This window comes from Helianthus annuus, chromosome 15 (assembly GCF_002127325.2).
Source record: "Helianthus annuus cultivar XRQ/B chromosome 15, HanXRQr2.0-SUNRISE, whole genome shotgun sequence".
Classification (NCBI taxonomy): domain Eukaryota; kingdom Viridiplantae; phylum Streptophyta; class Magnoliopsida; order Asterales; family Asteraceae; genus Helianthus; species Helianthus annuus.
This window is the reverse complement of record NC_035447.2, coordinates 94,809,172-94,817,472: the sequence shown is the minus strand read 5'-3', so window position 1 is coordinate 94,817,472 and position 8,301 is coordinate 94,809,172. Positions and strand designations below refer to the sequence as shown.

Genomic DNA, 8,301 nt, shown 5'->3' with positions numbered 1-8,301 from the left:
AATATTAATTATATTATTTTAATTTTTAGTTATTAATTTAACACTGAGGCATGTTTGGCTAAGATTTTTGACTTCTCCTTCTCAAGAAGTCACAATTTGTGACTTCTTCTTTTCTCCTTCTTGAAGACAAAAAAAACCTTGAAAAGTCATTTTCCTGCTTTTGTTTGGCTAAGCTTTTCTCATCTTCCTGACTTCTCAATAATGTTTGGCTAAACTTCTCCTTCTCAAAAGGACTTTTAACTCTATATAAGTCAATAAGTCATTTTAAGAAGGAATCTCAAACACCCACTAAGGACATGTTAGTAATTTCACACCCACTTAACAATAAAAACTAACCCCCATTCACGTCAGGGACTATATGAGAACAAATTTGTCAAAATTAGAGACTATAGGTGTAATTTAAAAAAAAAGTAGGGAATAAAGATGAAATCAAAACGAACCACAAGGGACTATCCCGGCATTTAACTCTAAAAAAAACTTATAAAAGCGTTTTCTCCATTCCTAAACCCTAACCAGGGGTTGAATAAATATAGGGTTCAACAACGCAGCCGCAAATAGGGTACATTATAAGTTTCTTTTTTTTTGTGGCTTCAGTCAATAAAAAATGGTTAACTTCACCGGTGTTGTCACCGATATCGGCATACCTAAGCAGAGCACGGCACTCGTGCGTATGCATATTAGCATGATTTCTTTGTGTTTCAGTTAGCGACGAGGTTTTCGCTCGATTTTCGCATCTGTTTATTCAAGTTACATAAAAAAAGAACTGGCAATGATGAAAGAAAGGCCGGACTTACAGCTGCCACCCTAGTGGTTGGTAGTAGGTTGATGAAAAGTTCTATATAAGGTTATTTCTGAGCTGGTGATTCATTTTTAACTTTCTCAGATTCATATAAACAGCTAATTGTGAGCTTACCTAGTGACTTAAAGTTTCATTTTATATGTGATTTTTCTGTTAATTGTTTCATTTGGGGACCAGTGGTGTTCACTATTCATGTTAATTGATAAATGTTGCATATTAGCTTCTAAATTCAAGTACACTTTGGGGGTGACTTTGAACACGTGTGCCCTGGTTTTATAGCTAATTTTCAGTTAATCACTTGGTCTGATGGAGATAAGACATAACCCATGCTGACCGGTTGATGAGATGATAAACGGGTCCAAATTACCATTTCTCATTTATGTTGTTCCTGATCTTTTTGTTATTGCGCTGTACCTATTCTTTTTGTTGTTGCAATGCTGCCACTGTTTCATCTTTGTTTTCATAAAATGTTATTGAATTACTTTAGAGTTAATTGCCCGGATGGTCCCTGTGGTTTCACGTTCAGTCCTCACATTTTGAAAATGGCAGGTATGCTTCCTATGGTTTGTTAGTTTGTTACTCGGATGGTCCCCGGCTGAGTACATGTCAGTTAGTTTGGAAATAGCAGGTATGCTCCCTATGGTTTGTCAGGGGACTATCTATCCAAGTAATAAAATGACAAACCATAAGGAGCATACCCGCTATTTTCAAAAGGTGGGGACTAAACGTGAAACCACAGGGACCATCCAGACAATAACTCATTACTCTATAAACGGAACCTTTTAAAGAAGGGGGTAACTTCCTAGAATAGTAACCAAGTTTTAAAAGTGTTCTAATTAAGTCACTTAGTTTCAAAAGTGTTCTAATCAGGTCACTCAATATTCATTATTCATTAAAATTAAGGGTCTTTTAATTTATTTCATAGGTAACCGTGGTGGTGTGAATTTTTGTTTCTTTTTTCTCTTTTATTTGATGCTAACGCCGAGTGATGACGTGAATTGTAACTTTTTTTTTTCAATTTTTAATGTAATTAAATGGTTTTTATTTTTAATAAATATAATTCATATATTAAAATAATTCGACCCCAGCATCTTATGCTCTATTTTTTTCTTTACATATGGAGAAAAGAACCTTGCTTGATTTGAATGTTAAGTTATCTAATTGAGATAATGAAATTTTCGCTTTACAGGATGTTTTAGAAAACGTCTAATCACATCAAAACAGAACTTGAGTTATCTACTGGAAATTTAAAAAAAAAAAAAAAAAATTGGTTTAGCGCTTCTATGTTTCCATGAAATGTTGGAAACAGATGAAATGTGGGAAATAGGTGCATTTCCTGCTTCTTGTACTTTCAAGATTTTCAATTTTGAATCTTTGATCACCTCTTGGTAAAAGTTTCAGTTTCTTTACATATGCTTCTGAATCGATTATATTGTTTGTGTTCAATACGCTCTTGAAGTATGCTTCTGTGAGAATTGTTGACGTTATGTTCTTTTGATTTGTCATAGTTGTTTAACAAATTTTTGCCACTTAAGTGGAAAATCAACACCTAAATCGAATTGATCATTTTTTCAAAACCCGTTCTGACCTGATACCAATTTGCAATCTAAAAGTGTTAAGGGATCGGAGTGTCATCTTGAATACACTAGTTAGGGGCCTTTGTTTAGTAACGTTCTTTTTTTTTTTTTTTATAAAACTATAATTAATTTGGATCATATTTTGTTTCTCTTTTAACTTAAAAAAAAACGATACTTTAATAAATACGCCATTACGACGTGCTTACATGTCATTATAAATTTTGTTCTAACCCGAGTTGTTAATAGTAATGTACAAGTGATTAAATTACAAACGTGCAAGTCATCACAGTTGTTGTCTAACGATTCAATTTTTTCTATATAAACTATAAAGTGATGTCAATTACCATTTTTGTTATTTTATTGAGATACCGTCGTGACGTGCTTATTTTAGGACGTAAAATTGTTTTTATTTTTGCTCAATGACATGAAAAGCCGAACTGATTTTGACCGAATAACATCGATATCAACTTTATTTGAACCGGTACTGAATAACACGTGTTGATATCCTTTTTTGATTGCTATACCAATTACCAGTATCATATTGATACTCTAACAAATTAAATCAAACCGATACTAGTCAAATGTCCGCTGAAACACATAAAGAATCCCACAAGTTACAATTAGTATACGTACTAAAAAGTAACTAAAGGAACACTACATCATCCAATTGGTTTTATTAATTTTTTTATATTTTATGTGTTTCTTTTTTAAACTTGTTTTTACATTTTATACAACGCCACACACCATTACAAGATGTTCATTTATATTTAATCTTAAATATAAATATATATATATATATATATATATATATATATATATTAAAAATAGAAGCTAATAAATAGTAATTTGATTTATTAAAAAACATGGTTTATAAATAGTACCATCACCACACACCACCTGACACATTGGTTTCAGGTTCTTTTAGTTTTATATATTTGTTTTTTTCCCCTCTTTTAGTTTTATATATTCGTTTTATTAATTTTTTTATATTTTATGTATTTCTTTTTTAAACTTGTTTTTACATTTTATACAACGCCACACACCATTACAAGATATTCATTTATATTTATGCTTAAATATAAATTTTATTAAACATTGTGTCGGATATAATATTTTTTTTTAAAACACACTATAGAGAGATTTTTTTATTACCACCGAATCCTGCTAACTTTTATCTATGTGTTAATATAAATTTTATTATAAACCGAGTTGCCGTAACGCATGTGCATAACCTGATAGTTAGTTACATGATATATGTATATATGCATTAAAGAAAATGAAAGTACGAAAATTGAAAATATTTCTAAAGTGTAAACTGTCATTTTGGTCCCTGTGGTTTGGCACTTTTGCCATTTTAGTCCAAATTTCAAACTTTTTAAATCTGGGTCCCTGTGGTTTCATCTTTATTGCCATTTTAGTCCAAAATTAAGAGTAAACTGCCATTTTGGTCCCTGTGGTTTCACTTTTATTGCCATTTTAATCCAAATCTCAAACTTTTTGGAACAGTCAAAAAAAGGGGGTTTTTGAATTTTGGACTAAAATGGCAATAAAGATGAAACCACAGGGACCCAGATTTAAAAAGTTTGAGTTTTGGACTAAAATGGCAAAAATGCCCAAACCACAGGGACCAAAATGGCAGTTTAGTCTATTTTTCTAAATATAGGATAAAATTAAAACATGGAGCTATTTCACCAGTTCATACCACACATTTTATAAAGTTCAATACATATTCAGCAACCATATGACAAATAAATTATTTAAACAATGAACGACTTACCTTTTTCCATCATCACCTAGTGTTATCAGGGAAACTCGAGAACGACAATGATTCGTCGTATGTTGGCATAGATAGCTCTGTTGCATACATCACAGGTCGATTGTAGTTTGACCAACAGAGGGAATGTGTGACGTTTGTATAGTTTCTAACTTTGCTGCTACGTCTTTCATAATTGGCCTATACTTCCCATTCAAATTCAAGCATCGCTCTGCAAGGTTAGCTACTTCTAGAAGCTCATTCCTTGTAGCCTCTTTAATCACCGTTGAATCAAAAATAGACATAACACGACCTTTTTCCATAGCCAACATGAAGTGTGTAGCCAAGCTTCTATTTTCGCCAAATCTAGTTAGAGAAATTGGTCTTTCTCCTGTTAATAACTCAACTAAAACAACTCCAAAACTATAAACGTTACTCTTTTCTGTAAATTGACTAGACTGGAAATACTCGGGATCTAGGTAGCCAAATGTACCTTTGACCAACGTAGCCAAATGAGTTTGATCCATTGCTACAAACCTTGAAGTACCAAAGTCAGAAATCTTGGCCCTATATTTATCATCCAAAAGTATATTAGTGGTTTTGGATGTCTCTATAGTATATAGGAATAGATGTTGCATAATGCAACTAGGGAAGTGCTCCTGCAACCTCTGTAGCTATTTGTAATCTCATATTTAATGAAATTGGGAACTCATTGGTTTGGTTGTGAAGACGATCACTCAGAGTACCATTTGGAATGAATTCCGAAACTAGTAGAGGAACATCTGTTTCTAGGCAACATCCCAATAGTTTTACGACATTTCTATGATTAACTTGTGAAAGAATAACCACCTCATTGATGAACTGTTCTATTTGGCTTTCATCGACCATTTTTGATTTCTTCACTGCCACAATCCTTCCATCCACTAACATCCCTTTATAGACTGTACCTTGGCCTCCTCGGCCAAGAATTCTGTTCTCATTGAAGTTGTCAGTGGCCTTCTCCAGCTCACGTGATGTGAAAAGTATGGTTTTACCAACTAAAGATGAGTCGGCTTCTTGTTGTTGTTTTAAGAGTAAACCACCATTGCGTTTAAAAAATCTCTTTCTTTGTCTCTTCTCTTCTGTTTTCTTGATGACTTTGTACAACAAATAGCCGGTTATGACAAGAAAAAAATACACCCATTCTTATGCTAATACCTGAATGAATAAACGACATACATTAAAAATATGAAAGTTGGCATACAACCTTAACTTCTCTATGGGTATGTTTGGCAAAAGTAGCTGGTGGCTAAAAGCTGGTAGTTAGTAGCTGTAGCCTTTTTAGATATATTTGGTGTTTGACAAAGTAGCTGAAACTTTTAATTAAATGTATAAATTATTAAAATGAACATAACTAAAAATTTAAAAAGTTTGTGCACTAAAAAGTTCATTCTCTTTAGAGGTTAAAATAGTCATTTTCCCTAAAAACGTGTAGCTCATTCTAAACACTACTAGTAGGATCGTTCAACCAAAAGCTTCAAATTCCTAACCTAAAAACTTCAAACTCCTTCAACCAAACAACGTTTTTTATTGAATGGAAGCTTTTTCTTAAAAGCTTAAAGCTAAAAGCTCTTAAAATCTCCATGCCAAACATACCCTATGTGTTTGTAATGTTTCATCCAATAAAGAAAATACACTTTCAACTTGACAAATAAAAATTAGTTTTTAGATTTGATTAAAAGTTTTTAAAATAGCAATTACATATTAGACAAAACGATCCAACAAAAGTCCAAGAAATTCTAAACGTTATATAAATATTCAAAGCAACACTAAAAAAACTTACATAAAAATTATCATGAATAGTCAAAAAAGGTCGAAATATTTTATGAATAAACAAATTATAAGGAACAGTTATTTTACAACGAAAAAAGAATATAATGTGTTTGGTACGCTTAATGTTTTGTAACTGAAATTTGCATAGAATCTCAATTTCATTCTTGGTTTTGTAACAGGAATTTGCATAGAAGCTCAATTTCACTCTTGATTTGTTTTGAAATATCCGAAGATTTAGTATTAAACTTTTTTTCTTTATGTATATATCCAATTTCAGGTGGTGTCTTTGACGTAAATATTGATGAATTTTGTACCTAATGTCTTAAAATCTTGCACCATATGTCCTTTGAGTCTAACCCAATTAATTTTTTTCGTTAAATCAGATAATATGCAAGACACATAAACGTATAATTGTCTTATTACTTATCTTATTTAAAACAGTATCTTAAAAGAAAATAAATATATATATATATATATACACACACATATTCACTCTATGACTTTCTCTCTCTAAAAAACCCTTCCTCCCTCCCCCTCTCTCTATTTGTACAAGTTCCACCACCACCACCTTGTTAGACTAAAGGGTATGGGGCCGGCTGAGGCCGGGCTAGGACCGGCGCCGGTCCCCCACACCGCCCCCTGGGGCTCGGCTCGGCAAAAGCGGCTCTCCACAGCCGGAGGAGACGGGCCTCCTTTCTCTCACAATAACCTATACATACATACATATATATATACATAAAGGGGCTCATCCTCCACCCCCTAGGTCCATCCCTTTCTCTCAAAATGGAAGTCTCACCTTCTTTCGATTGGGGGTAGAGTGGTGTTAATAAAATCGGTCATGGAAAGTCTCCCAACATATTATTTTTCTCTATATAAAGCCTCTAAGAGAATTATTTCGGTTTTAGAATCTATGATTAAGAAGTTTTTATGGGGCGGCTCTATGGAAGAAAAAAAGATGCATTGGGTTGCGTGGGAAAAGGTTACGTGTCTAAAAAAATGGAGGATTGGGCTTAAGTAAATTAGAAGTGGTGAACAAATCATTATTGTCTAAATGGGGATGGAGATACAAGACGGAAGAAAATAACTTATGGAAGAAAGTGATCGACGCTCTTCATACTAGTAGGTCAGGATGGGAATGCATTCCGTATAAAAAAATCCCTTTCTGGAGTTTGGAATAATATAGCGAAGAACTTTGTTAACATAAAGGTGGGCGGATTCCCTCTAAGATATTTCATGAGGAACGGTTGGTCATGGTGAGGATGTTTCTTTTTGGCTTGACACATGGCTCCTCGATGAACCTCTCAAGACTGCATTTCCAGATTTGTTTAGTAAGGAAGCGGATAAAAGAGTCTCGGTGGCGGACAGACTAATCAGTCATAGTAGTGATAGCCGATATTCTTGGAACTGGATCTCGGACTTATCGGACCCTACTCTTCGCTCCAGGTTAGTTCAGTTAACGGGGCTGCTTGATAGTGTTACCTTATCGACTGGTATGGCCCGGTGGAGATGGACTTCAGCTTCGGATGGTTCGTTCTTGGTTAAGACAGTTAAAACACTGTTGAATGGGGATCAAGTGCAGGACAACAACTTTGTGTTGGATTGGTGCAACTAGATTCCCGCTAAAGTCAACATTCACGTTTGGAGGTTGGAGATTAATAAGGTTCCCACAGCCGAAGCTTTAAGGAAAAAAATGTTGGCATCGGCGACACAACATGCCCACTCTGTCATTCCGACGATGAATCGGGCGATCACTTGTTTATTGGTTGCTTCATCGCTTCGACAATATGGAGTTGTATTAGTTCTTGGTGCATGATTCCTAACATTTCCGCTTTTTCCATTCATGATCTTCTTTCCTTATACAAAGACCTCGGGTTGTCAGAGAAGAAAAGAGTCGCGGTTCAAGGCATCATAATGATCACTTGCTGGAGCATTTGGCGAGCTAGGAATAATGTCAAATTTTCTAATGCGTCGGTTAGAATTGAAAGCATTATTAGCGAAATTAAGGCTTTAAGTTTTCTTTGGTTTTCAAATAGATCAAGATTTAAAGGATTAGACTGGAAGGATTGGAGCTCGTTTGTAAATATGTAATAGTGCAGTTGTGTTTTGTCGGCCCGACTTGGGTCGTCGTTTTTCTGTTAATGAAATTTACCTTTAAAAAAAAACTTAAAAAGTTGACTTTTGAGAAAAAAGTAAAAAAAAGTTGACTTTGAGGGTGTGATAAATATACCCAACATATTGATTTAAGTACTTTAATGCATTATTTTATTTTAAAGTCAAAAGTAATAATTATGTTTTTTATGTTATTTTATTTTAAAATACTTTTGTTACTTTTTTATATTTTGTTATACTATTATTAATAT

At 33.6% G+C, this 8,301-nt stretch overlaps 1 non-coding gene and 1 pseudogene across 1 annotated transcript; one reads left to right on the top strand and one right to left on the bottom strand.

The window, feature by feature from the left end:
* The first annotated feature begins 764 nt into the window (after positions 1–764).
* LOC118487897 lies at positions 765–860 on the top strand. The gene has a single exon (XR_004882834.1). It is a non-coding gene; the product is annotated as a small nucleolar RNA snoR113 (small nucleolar RNA).
* Positions 861–4,242: 3,382 nt separating this feature from the next.
* Positions 4,243–5,321, bottom strand: LOC110909793 (annotated as a pseudogene).
* Positions 5,322–8,301: the final 2,980 nt, after the last annotated feature.